Consider the following 13,031-nt stretch of genomic DNA (forward strand, 5'->3'; position numbering starts at 1 on the left):
TGATGGATTTGGGAAATGTACAAACAGAGAGCACACTAATGCAGTATGTGGACAACATCCTCATCTGCAGCAGAACAGAGGAAGAATGCAGAAGAGACTCAGTGCACATGCTCACAGTACTTGAAGAAAAGGGGTACAAAGTGGACAAGGCCAAACTCCAGTACTGTCAAAAGGAAGTACTGTACATCGGACAGTTGATCTCCAAAAATGGAAGACAAATTGCCCCAAAGAGAGCCCAAGCAATATGCAACATTCCACAGCCTAAAACAATAAGAGAGCTGCAGAAGTTTCTCGGCTTGTGCAACTATTACAGGGCACGGGTTTTTTACTACAGTTCCTACACATGCCCACTCTTAACCACTCTCAAAGAAGCACAGAGAGAAGCAAGGCCACTTTGTTGGACAGGAGAAATGAAAGAGGCATTCAATGTACTCAAGGAAGCAATATGCACGGCTCCAGTGTTAGGGACCCCAGATTACAACAAGGAATTATTCTTATTTTCTCACGCTGACAGTGAGAAAATGAAGGCAGTCTTAACCCAAAAGACAAGTAAGGGCCACAAACCAATTGCTTATTGCAGTGGACAGCTCGATTCAGTTATGAAAGGACATTAACAATGAAGGCGAGCAATCATTGGCTGCTGCAGCCTTCACAGTAGACAGGGCCTCAACAATCACAATGGGGTGCACCACCACCCTTTACGTAGAACACGCCCTCTTTGCAATACTGCACAAGCCAAAAAGCACACTGACAACACAAAGAGTATCAGGGTATGAGATCATCCTCTCAAAACCAGAGTTAAAGATTGTCAGATGCAAAAATGTAAACCCAGCACTGTTCTTAGCAGATGTCTATCAAACGGGTGAGTGGGCCCATGATTGTACCAAACACATTGAGCAATTCAATGAGACTCGCAAGGTAGAGAAAGATGCACTAGAGGGGGGAGAGGTCCTATAAATTGAAGGGTCTTCAACTATTGATCAAAGTGATGGCAGCGGGAGAACTGGGGCTGCTGTAGTAAAAAAGAAAGAAGATGGGACACGTGAGGCAGTAGCAAGTGTTCGATTACCTCCTCATTACTCAGCACTAGCAGCAGAATTAGTGGCACTAATATTAACACTGCAAAACAGCGTTGGAATTAGTGTAACAATCTATTCAGATAGCGCTTATGTCACCTCAGCAGTACATTCAGGATTTGCCAGATGGATCCAGATAGGATTCAGAAGAGCTGACGGAACTCCAGTACAGCATGCTCTGCCAGTACAGCATACTCTGCTGTTAGGAGAACTAATAGGGGCAATAACGTACTCACAGAAATTAGCGTTAGTGAAGTGCCAAGCACACACTAATGGAGAAGAAGTGATATCAAAAGGAAATGAGGCAACAGATCACCAGGAAAAGTGTGCATCATACTGTGGGAACTGAAGGAGGAACATGAAGAAAGAGGGGGGGATGTGGCAGATGCTGTTGAAAGATGGATACAATTACCTCCAAGAAAGTCATATAATGGAACTACAGGAAGCTGTATCCAGGGATGAAAAGGAACTCTGGGTAAAAAGAGGATGCTCAATGTCACCTACAGATACTCTACGACGACAAAACAATGCTAGGAAAGAGGTCATGCCACGTGCGTTACTGAAAACAGCTTTGTTTGTTTTATTTGTTCTATTTTCTTAAATAGCGGGCTGAACCCTCAGGTAGCTTGGCGCTTCACTTGTGGAGCTAGTTTCATACATTATATAAATACAAATAGCAAGGAGATATAGATATACAAGAATGTAGGAAAATAAAGGGTAAATAGGAGAGGAGGTTACAATAAAATGCGTTATAATAAAATGCGTTACAATCATACAAGAATTTACAGGAATGTACAGTAGTTTACATGTTGAAGGCGGCAGGAAACTGTGGTGGATATTTTTACAAAATATATAGGCAATGTCTGGTTCCATAGAAGTTCATTGGGTGGCAGGGATGGTGGTGAAAAGCCAGGATTTGTCTTTGAGGCGGAAGGCTGGGAATGAGGGTTCATTTCTCAGCGTGGGCTGGCATGGAGTTCCAAGTTTTGCAGCTAGGACTGATAAGCTAATTCCGCTGATTTTTGTAGTCTATATTTGGGAATGCTAAGGTAGTAGGCATAGTTGGTTCTGGTGGGTCTAGATGTGATTTTTACACAGAATGTATCGGTTAGGGATCTGGGGGTGGTGTTGTGGAGACATATTTGGGTAATCATAAGAGTTCTGAAAGTGATTCTGTCTTTTATGGGAAGCCATTTGGCAGTGTGTCTGGTTTGGGATATGTGGTCAGAGCGCGGAATGTTGAGGGCTGCTCTAAGAGCGTTATTTTGCAGGATTTGGAGTTTGTGGATGTTTTGCTTACTGGTGCCTAGATAGAGGGAGTTACAATAGTCAAGCTTTAAGACTATCAGTGCTCTCATTAGTATGATACAACTTAGTGAGGATAAGAAAGATCTAGAGGCAGTTATTAGTTTAGTGGTGTAGGCCGACGAGGAGGCTGTGGCATTAACCTGTCTTGAGAGTGACGTGGTGAAGTCGAGGTAGACCCCTAACGTGATGGCATTATTGGAAACCTTGATGACGTTTCTGTCGATATTGAATGAATTGTTTTGTGGGTTTGTTAAACGGGAAATCATATTGTACCTCCTTCTGATGTATATTGACCTAAGCCTAGTCACTCTACGAAGAAAACCCTGTTGCAAAGTTCCGATTTTAGATCGGCTTCGACTCCATTTTAGGATCATCCGCCACTTTGATTTCTGTTCGTATGTGATTCTCTGGTCTAAAATGGTGCACTGTGTTTCTAACTCGCAACCAAGCCTTCCCGACCTCTGAGTCCTGTTAATGGTTAGACTGTCGGAGGGCCGACTATTTAGACTAGGTAATGCAACCTTGCACCAAGTTTGACTTGTTGTCCGAGGATTGTCTGCACTAACAAGCCTCATCCATGAATACACATCGAGGACAATACTAAGTAAATATCAAGCGTGGACACTGGCATAACTGCATAGTGAAGGGATATGTGCTAAGGCTTACTGTTGGAGCGGAGAATATACATCACCATTGTAACTTGTTGGAAACACAAACCTATGTAATCCAGATACAAGCTCCAAACAGCCGGTGGGTCTAGCTTCCCAGTCCTGGCAGCCAAACTGTGGAATACTGTCCCCTTGACTATCAGAAACCTCCCCTCCTTCAACCTCTTCAAACACAAAGCCAAATGTTGGCTCGCCTCCTCCAATGCCTAAGATTCTTACTAAAACGTGCTGCAATAACATCAGTAAGGATGCATTACTTGACTTTCCATGTACCACCTACACATGTCTATTTCTATGCCTTACTTATTGTTGATATATCATCATTGTATGCAACGTATGTAACCATTGCCTTAAGAAATGCGCCCGGTAGCCTCCGGGCCTGGTCTGCGCTATACAAATAAAATAAATACAAAATACAAATAAATGTGCATATTATTGTATGAGCCATAAGTGAACTCGGCACGAACTCTAGACCACAAATTATTAACCTGTAGAGGGGCTGGACAATATTACTGAAATGTATAAAAAGCTGAATGTCTAGATGTCCAGCACTCTCTCTCCTCACTCTGACGGGCTGGTACTCATTGTGATGTATTGAGAGCCAGATAGCTATCTGTATTTCTGTATTTTTATAACTGTACAGTAGATTAAAGATCTGTGAATCTTTATAGCCCGTGTTTGGTGTATTTCCTTTTATGGTACTCAGCCTCAACATATCCTTGCTTTTACAGATGGCGCCCGAATAGGGACCCTCAAGATTGATGCCGTCTCGTTGAAGTGTTGACGCGGCTATCGGACCGGGGGTCGGACAGTGAGAAAGGGGGCCCCTCCTTGGATGAGACGTGATACCTCAACAGTACTGCACGACCCAATCCCTGGACGGTGAGCCTGTGGTCCGAGACGGCATCTTGACGTGTGTCCATATATCGAGGAGGCAGTTTTGCCGAAATCACCAACCACAAGGGTCCTTAGTTGTCCTTTGTAATCCGATCGGACCTCCTTTAGTTCTTTGATCAGGTGAGTCGTGACCTGATTCTTAAGTATCCTGATAATTTGATTTTGGCGTATTGTACTCGCAAGTACAATTATTGACCAGGTAACACCAGGAATCTGATATGCCTGAGAAATTGTCTGCCTGCTTCAGGGCATCATTCCGTAGAGACAGACAATCTTTGGAATTTAGCCATCCGGCGCCACACGAGGGGTCTCCGGCGTGTACTATGTACTGTAAGCATGGCATTGGTAGTGTAGCGTTTAATGATATTTGGCACAGACAAACTAGACATGCTTCCGGACTTCAGTGGCCAACCAATGGTAGCTTTGAGATTCCTCGTATAGAATATTTAGAGTGTCTATTGTTAAAGAAAAAAGCTAGACCTACAGCATTCGATGTATTACAAAATTGGAAGAAAGAAGCTATGCAGCAACTTAAAAGTAGAGAGAAACATGCGCACCGACACATGGCCAACGCTGAGAAAGCGTTAGTGTATGATCAAAGTAAACAGTCAGAGTCCGTTAGAAATATGGATTGGGCTTTTCAACTTGGTATTCAGAAAATATATCCGTCTAAAGATTTTCATGTGTCTGATGAATTAATTGACAAGCTTCTAAATCAACGAAGGCTTGGTGCCACTGCGCCACCTGCGTATGTTCCTATTCCTATTGCTTTACCTCTTCCTGCTGTTGTTCCTCCTCCCGTGGTAGTTCCTGCTCTTCCAATCATTCCTCCTATTGCTCCTCTTCCTCCGGTTATCGTTCCTCCTCCTATTGTTGCTCCTCCACCTGTACCTACGCCTTTGCCTACTGTTACGGGTTTGGTAGATTTGTCTTCTACACCAGTGATAGTGCCTTTGTTACCGATTGTACAAGATTCTTCTACTCTTCCTCTTCCAAGTGGTTCTGTTCATCTTATAGTTGATAAGGGAGCGGAATCAAAGATTGTAACTCGCAATACTGTGTCTAAAGAGAGAAAGCGCGATTTGACTGCATGGGCTAGACAGTGCACGGAGAAGGGTGAACAATCTGTTGTTTTTGCCACACTCTCTAATCTAGAAAGTTTTCCTGAGAAAAATGTTTTTATTGAAGGACTTGGAATTCATTTATCTGTAATGTGGAACAGGCTGAATGATGTAGATCTCCCACAAGGGTTGACGGATCTGAATGTCTTAGCATATTCAAGAGATACTGCGGAGAAAGTATATGAGCACGTCGAGAGGGTTTTTGAGTATAGAAGGGAGTTTGAAAAATTACAGAATGATGAAATTGATGGTGATAGTTTGAGCGCTATTTTTGTCGATGAGTGAGGAAACACGAATTTGTACAAAAGATGCAATTAGATGGATTTCAGACATGTCAATATCTCCCGTAGAAGTACATGACACGTATAGTCAGCATACGCCAGAAATGCAGAGGAAAGTGATACAGGTTATGGTAGAATACCTGTAGGATGAATGTATAAAAAGAAAGATTTGTTGTCCCGCAGAATTATTGAATATCTATAAGAGAGCTTTTTCGTCTGACACTCCTTCAGCGGCTTTAGCACTCGATTTAGCTCTGTTGTTCAGGAAGCGTTCAGAGTTTCCTATCTCTCAGTTGCCTATGAGAGAGGTTCCTCCGACATTTGTCCCAAAAGTTGAGGTTCCAGCTAATGTTGCAGCGGGTACAGCTGCTTACGACATTCCTGCACATTATGTATCACAGTTTGTTCACGTCCCGTTTTCAAGACTGGAAGTGAACACCATTAGACAATCCATCCCAGATATTAGAAAGAATTCGACAGGGTTTTATAAAGAGATAGAATCTGTCTTGCAGTCGTCAGTATTTACCCTGAATGATATAGTTTTGTTATTTCCTGTGCTCCTCCCCGTTGATTTGTGGAAACAGATTAGGACAGTAGATGATATAGCAGGGTTAGGGGACACATGGGATAATATGTTTAGAAAAGATAAAGATAGACCAGCTGGCGAGAGACCGACACAGGTAATACTGACTTTGCCTGATAGAATAGTGACGAAACTGAAAGCCTTAATTCCTGAAAAAAGGATTGTCTGGGACAAACTTACTGCTTGTGTCCAAGGAAAGTCTTAGGGTGCTACCGAATTCTTTAATCGATTTGAACAGGTGTTCTCAGATTTCAGTGGACAAGATTTGAGCACAGAGTCTGGAAAACGACTATTTGTAGACAAATGTGTGCGTGGATTGTTACCTGACATCCAGTCGCAAATTATGAATTCTGAGAGCGCTTGGCAAGCTAAGTCTTTGTCTGAAATGTTGCATATGGCTCAGTACTATGAAAAATGAGTAAATAATGAGAAAGAAAGGATTGAAAAGAGAAAGGGAGATCTGAATACTAAGTTTTTGTTGCAACAGACTGTTAGAGGCCCCAGAGGGGGTCGTACACAGTATAGGGGACAGTATGTTCCACAAGGTAATGTGCCGTTGGGACCTGTACACGCGAACCAATGTGCTTATTGCAGACAAGAAGATCATTGGCAAGCACAATGCCCGATCCTCCAGCAGAGGTCGAATAACACATTTGGTACCATGGGTAGATGATCCAGAGGCAGCCCTGGGGCAGGGGTCCTGGTAGAAGCCAGTTTTCCCAGAATTCACAGCCTTTTCCACAAGACAATCAGTCACCAAGTGTGGATAATAGAAACATTTTTGATCATCCTTTTACTGCACATCTCTCTGAAGACCTTCTTTTTGATGATATATTGTTTCGCTAGGATTGCCCGAAGCAGGGTTTGGAACCAACGCCTATTCCCGTTAATCAGAAAGGTCCCTACGTTGAAATGATAGTGAGAAAGGGTTTGGCGAGGTTGGATGATGATGGGTGTTGGGTGGATAGGTTAGAGGGAAGATGGATGCTGCCAGATGCGTACATTACTATGATGGCCTCAATCGCTCATGGGCCCACCCACATCTGTGCAAGGAAGATTTGTAAAATGTTAGAAAAAGTCTGAGTGAACGATAACATCTCCATCACAGCTGAGCGTTTTGTCCAAAGTTGCATGATGTGTCTACAGCACAATATGGAGAAGGGCACATCGACACCAAGGGTTAGTTTTGGTCCACCTTCTGTCCCCTTCGAAGTGATACATTTTAACTTTATTGAAATGGAACATTGTAATAACTTTAAATACATTTTAGTTGTTATCTGCGCCTTTAGTAGATGGGTTGAAGCCTTTCCTGTAAAAGATGCCACAGCAATGACAACGGCGAAAACCATGCTCTAGGAATATTTTCCTAGGTTTGGTTTGCCAAGGATCATGTGGTCGGACAATGGTCCACATTTTATCGATGCTGTAATTCTGCAGATATGCACGGGATTACAGATCGATAAACGGTTCCATTCGGCTAGACATGCTCAGAGTGCTGGATTGGTAGAGAGACACAATCGGATTTTAAAGAACGAGATCGCTAAGACGTGTGCTGGTGCCAAATTAAAATGGCCGGACGCCTTACCGATAGTGTTACAGTCAATGCGCACCACCCCACAGACTAAGACTGGGCCCTCCCATATGAAGTGGTCATGGGTAGGCCAGCTAACATTGGAACCTCCCCAAACCCCGGGCTCTGAGGGACATTGAACATGTACTTCTTTCTGATTACTGTGACCGGTTAACTAAAAATCTGTATTTGATTTACCAACAGGTGCGAGAAGCCATCCCGGCAAAGTACGAGGGGCCAGGTCATAGTATACGACCTGGTCAATGGGTGCTCGTTAAAGCATTCGAACGAGCATCCTGTCTCACACCGCGGTGGAGAGGCCCGCACCAGGTTCTCCTGGCCACACAGACAGTGATTCGGGTGGAAGGCAAGAGGCACTGGATACATGCATCGCATGTCAAGAGGACACCCTTCCCTTTGCCACATGACACAGAAGATACGGAGAAACTCACCAGCTCTGCTCCCAACGATCACTCAGCATTGAGCAGAACTGAGAGTGCTTCGGAGACACTCCCTGAGCCCGTTGGGCCTGGGGAAACAGCTGCTTCATCTCCACACTCTGCTGCAGATCCTTTTTCACCACTGTTAGGTTCTGTTGCAAATTCACCACTTCCATCAGGAAGCAACGACACGCTGTTCGCAGATCACACTGTACCAGGAGTCACAAGGCACAATCTGCGTCCACGGAGCTAGACTTACTGCACGGTTCGGCTGTGCCAACGGAAATCATCATAGGTCTTGTCCTTTGTCCTGTCTTTTGTATACAAAGGAAAGTTGTTGGCCGGGGATAGGGAAAGACTAAGAAAACGCGCGATCATGAGATCGCCAGCAAATGAACTACAGTGCTTTTCTTTTCGAAGGAACAATGCGTGCTATCGCCTCTACCCATATGGAATAAATAAGTGACTGTGTGGCCAGTAAAAACAATGGACGATTGAATACATGGTCTTTTAAAATGTATTGTTTTATTTTAATCATGTTAACCGGTTTCACAATAGTAATTGCTTTAGGATTTTGGTACATGGAAGAAATACGTCTGCTTGAAACACTTTTGCCCACTGAAAATGTACCCACTGTACCTACACCTTTCGTGCATCTGCACAATTTACCTCCTAGAGACTCTCAACACAGACAGAGTTACCACAATAACAAACTACTGCTTATAATGAATGCAACACATGTCATTTTGAACAGGTCTAATTGCTGGGTCTGCTCTCATTTACCGCAAAATGGAGACAAAGAGTTGGGCTGGTATATTCATCCTTTGCCTCTTATTACTGCATGCTATGCTTCTTTAAGGGCACTATTCATTGGCCGATGGAATGATAGCATCTCGGGGAACTTTGATAGAATGAATTTGAATGAATTTGAAAGACGAGTTCTAACGCCCCTGGGATGCTCACTTTTCGCAAATAGAAGCAAGCTTAATGTTGCTTCCATTAGGCCTTATGATAGACTGTCTCGACCTTTTCAATCTTTGATCTCTTTTAAGATGGCTCCTATAGGCAATAGGGATGCCACACCACCTTCCTATACTGTTCACCATAGTCCCGACTCAGTTTCTTTCTGCATAGAGAGGAATGGTACTCAGTCAATGGGTGATTTCAAGGGTTGCACCAATGTTGCGAACTTGACCAGTGAGCACAGACCTTTGTATGTAGGCGAACCTTTCTACTTAATATGCGGTAATGAATCTTTCCTATGGCTACCTAGGAATTGGCAGGGAACCTGTTATTTAGGAATTCTGTTGCCAGGAGTATTCATAGCTAGTACCACAGAAATCTCTAGGGCTCGTCCAAGGCGGGATGAGAATGGCGATACTTCATCACAAGTTCTGGGTGACATAGCGAAATCCTTTGTACCTTTTTGGGGGCAAATACTAAACTCTGAGGATATCAGAAGACTAGCGAGAGTACTGGAGAGAACCATCAACCGGTCCACTGACATACTCTATAACATGACTCTAGAACAGAAAGCAATAAGGTTAGTTGCACTTCAGAACCGGATGGCATTAGACCTCATCCTGGCTGAGCGTGATGGAGTATGGAAATTAGTGGGGTCCGCTTGTTGCGTTTTCGTACTGGATTCCTCCCCAACCATCTTTAAGGCTATACAAAATCTGCATGTCCTTAGTTAAGCAGTGCACGTTCCCGAGGGAAATTGGGATCTTAGAGCTTGGTTCTGGGACTTCTTACGATCTTGGGGATGGAAGCTACTTTCGGTCTTATTGATAATTCTGGGCATTCTGTTGTTTTGCTGTTAGTGTATACAATGTCTTCTTGCCATATGTGCAGTGCTAGGGGGATGTTGTGCACATACTATGGGAACATTAGGACAAAAGGTACGCGCACCAAAAAGAATGACCAACAAATTTGTGTTGAAGGAAATGTCTGTCACAGACCTTATGGCGATTGATATTGTTATTGTTATTGTTATTTTGCATTTATATAGCGCCTTATATACCATTGGTATGGTCTGAAGGCGCTGGTAGGTTGAACGCCCTTGGGAACCGAAGTTCATATCAGTAGAGAGAGTAGAGAGAGTCAAAAGGTGCGTGTGAGCACCAGGTATGTGTACAGCTCGTGCAGTATCAGTGTAATAGCTGCTTTCTAGCGGTAGGTGTGGTGGTTGAGAGGTCAGGAGTATGTGTTCTTTCTGGCAGGATTAATCCAGATCGGATGTGGCTGCGTTAGGCCTGAGGAGAACGCCTTGCTGGGGGGTGTGTAGCCAGCAGTGATTATTTAGAATGATGTGGAGTGAGCGGCGAATGTTGATATGAGAACAGTTATACCGAATGGTGTCATAGTATCTCTGTGTTCTAGTTGAGTGGTGATGTAAGGAGAGAGTAAGCGTGTTGGTGAGATATGATGGGTTTCATGCACTTTCAGAGACTTCTAATTCACAGGGAGGCTATTGAGGACACTTCTAAAATCAACTTTTCACAGAGAGGCTATTGAGCACAATTCTGAATGCAACATTTCACAGCTATTGGGTGCACTTCTGAATTCAACTTTCTGAATGGAACATTTCACAGCTATTAGGTGCACTTCTGAATTCAACTTTCTAAATGTACTTCTAAATTCAACTTTTCACAGAGAAGCTATTGGCTACATTTCTAAATGCAACTTTCTAAATGTACTTCTAAATTCTACTTTTCACAGAGAGGCTATTGGGCACTCTTCTAAATTCTACTTTTCACAGAGAGGCTATTGGGTACACTTCTGAAATCCACTTTTCACAGAGAGGCTATTGGGCACACTTCTGGATTCAACTTTTCCCAGAGAGGCTATTGGGTACACTTTTATATTCTACATTCCACAGAGAGGCTATTGGGCACACTTCTAAATTCAACTTTTCACAGAGAGGCTATTGAGCACAATTCTAAGTGCAACATTTCACAGCTATTGGGTGCACTTCTGAATTCAACTTTCTAAATGTACTTCTAAATTCTACTTTTCACAGAGAGGCTATTGGGCACACTTCTATATTCTACTTTTCACAGAGAGGCTATTGAGCACAATTCTAAGTGCAACATTTCACAGCTATTGGGTGCACTTCTGAATTCAACTTTCTAAATGTACTTCTAAATTCTACTTTTCACAGAGAGGCTATTGGGCACACTTCTATATTCTACTTTTCACAGAGAGGCTATTGGGCACACTTCTAAATTCAACTTTCCATAGAGAAGCTATTGGGTACATTTCTAAATGCAACTTTCTAAATGTACTTCTAAATTCCACTTTTCACAGAGAGGCTATTGGGCACACTTCTGAATTCCACTTTTCACAGAGCGGCTATTGGGCACACTTCTATATTCTACTTTTCACAGAGAGGCTATTGGGCACACTTCTGAATTCAACTTTTCCCGGAGAGGCTATTGGGTACACTTCTATATTCTACTTTCGGCAGAGAGGCTATTGGGCACACTACTAAATTCAACTTTTCACAGAGAGGCTATTGAGCACAATTCTAAATGCAACATTTCACAGCTATTGGGTGCACTTTTGAATTCAACTTTCTAAATGTACTTCTAAATTCTACTTTTCACAGAGAGGCTATTGGGCACACTTCTATATTCTACTTTTCACAGAGAGGCTATTGGGCACATTTCTAAATTCAACTTTCCATAGAGAAGCTATTGGGTACATTTCTAAATGCAACTTTCTAAATGTACTTCTAAATTCCACTTTTCACAGAGAGGCTATTGGGCACACTTCTATATTCTACTTTCCACAGAGAGGCTATTGGGCACACTTCTAAATTCAACTTTTCACAGAGAAGCTATTGGGTACACTTCTAAATGCAACTTTCTAAATGTACTTCTAAATTCAACTTTCCACAGAGAGGCTATTGGGCACACTTGTGAATTCTACTTTTCAGAGAGGCTATTGGGCATTCTTCTAAGTTCTACTTTTCACAGAGAGGGTATTGGGTACACTTTTGAATTCAACTTTTCACAGAGAGGCTATTGGGCACACTTCTAAATTCAACTTTTCACAGAGAGGCTATTGGGCATTCTTCTAAGTTCTACTTTTCACAGAGAGGGTATTGGGTACACTTGTGAATTCAACTTTTCACAGAGAGGCTATTGGGCACACTTCTAAATTCATCTTTCCACAGAGAGGCTATTGGGCACACTTCTAAATTCAACTTTTCACAGAGAGGCTATTGGGCACACTTCTAAATTCAACTTTCCATAGAGAGGCTATTGGGTACACTTCTAAATGCAACTTTCTAAATGTACTTCTATATTCTACTTTTCACAGAGAGGCTATTGGGCACACTTCTGAATTCAACTTTTCCGGAGAGGCTATTGGGTACACTTCTATATTCTACTTTCGACAGAGAGGCTATTGGGCACACTACTAAATTCAACTTTTCACAGAGAGGCTATTGAGCACAATTCTAAATGCAACATTTCACAGCTATTGGGTGCACTTTTGAATTCAACTTTCTAAATGTACTTCTAAATTCTACTTTTCACAGAGAGGCTATTGGGCACATTTCTAAATTCAACTTTCCATAGAGAAGCTATTGGGTACATTTCTAAATGCAACTTTCTAAATGTACTTCTAAATTCCACTTTTCACAGAGAGGCTATTGGGCATTCTTCTAAGTTCTACTTTTCACAGAGAGGGTATTGGGTACACTTGTGAATTCAACTTTTCACAGAGAGGCTATTGGGCACACTTCTAAATGCAACTTTTCATAGAGAAGCTATTGGGTACACTTCTAAATGCAACTTTCTAAATGTACTTCTAAATTCAACTTTTCACAGAGAGGCTATTGGGCACACTTCTAAATTCAACTTTTCACAGAGATGCTATTGGCCGCATTTCTAGATGCAACTTTTCATAGAGAGGCTATTAGAGATGCCATCTAAGATGTGGCGCAGGCTAATCAGTGTGGTTCTCTGGGGCAATGGAATGGTGCTGGTTAACATTAGACTGCATGCCATTGAAAGGTAAGTGAGAGTGGCAGGAGCTTTCTGGAGTAGAGTAATTGCTCTACTCCCCACCCAAGCCAG

This window comes from Ambystoma mexicanum, chromosome 4p (genome assembly GCF_040938575.1).
Source record: "Ambystoma mexicanum isolate Mex_15411 chromosome 4p, UKY_AmexF1_1, whole genome shotgun sequence".
Lineage (NCBI taxonomy): Eukaryota > Metazoa > Chordata > Amphibia > Caudata > Ambystomatidae > Ambystoma > Ambystoma mexicanum.